The 995-nt window shown below is 42.0% G+C and overlaps 1 pseudogene; it reads right to left on the reverse strand.

The window, feature by feature from the left end:
• Window positions 1-342: 342 nt before the first annotated feature.
• On the reverse strand, window positions 343-458 carry LOC134937761 (5S ribosomal RNA; annotated as a pseudogene).
• Between the last annotated feature and the right edge of the window lie 537 nt (window positions 459-995).

Below are 995 nucleotides of genomic sequence, written 5' to 3' on the forward strand. Positions count from 1 at the left end.
TACCAAACTTATTGTATTGGGGCTGTTATGTTCCTTTATGACCGACAAGGCCGAAACCGGACCCCTATGTTTGGGGTTATATGTGGAAGGAAACGTGACCTTCTTGGAGTCTGATTTTGACTCCAGAATATCTGTTAACTCCTTACCAAACAGAAACTTCCAGCCAAAGGCAAATTTTCCAGAACCTTCTTTGATTTTGAATCAGCTTTTCATGTATGTAAGTAACACTGCTCTGCGAGCAACTATTGTTAATGCTGATGCCCTAGAACATTAGTGTCCATATGAGCTATATGGGATTCTTGCTCCCTTGCAGGTGCTGAAAAACCTGTCTTCCAGTACCTCAGCCTAGCACCTGGTATTCCAAGGTGGTCTCCCATCCAAGAACTAACCAGGCCCAACACTGCTTAGCTTCCAAGATCTAGTGAGATTGAGCCCATCCAGTGTGGTATGCTGTAGATTGCAAGGTGAAGTCATGGCTGGTCTTATGACTGCCCCAGAGACAATATGGTTTTCAGAAAACCATCCCTCTTTTGACGTTGACGGCAAAGGCCATATATATTTTCACACTATCAAATGATATGCGTATCTCTATAGGAGGCATTTCCCATTTTTAAACAGTCCTCAGCTGGAAAATGATATTTGGAATCCCATTTTTCTGGGAACCTATATTCTTTATTGGGTATAGCCCAAACCTTTTCCCTGATTTTCATCAGCTGCAGGGGTCCCCCATGAGGAGGCCCTATTTTTTTGGGACATTTAAACATAGGTACCTTATTTTTAAACACTGGCTCTGCTGAATCCTCTAATGACAGAAAAGCCTTTACTGCTCTCATTAACTCAGCCATATTTACCTGTTCTTTTTACCCGAAGAAGAGTATATAGAGGTTTCATCGTCTAATGAATCATCCTATGTAGCCTGTGCAGTTGATGATTTATTTACACTTGGTTTCTCAGCTTGTTTAGAGAAGCTGTTGGGGATACTGTAGGTAGAGAGC

Source organism: Pseudophryne corroboree, chromosome 6 (genome assembly GCF_028390025.1).
Source record: "Pseudophryne corroboree isolate aPseCor3 chromosome 6, aPseCor3.hap2, whole genome shotgun sequence".
NCBI lineage: Eukaryota > Metazoa > Chordata > Amphibia > Anura > Myobatrachidae > Pseudophryne > Pseudophryne corroboree.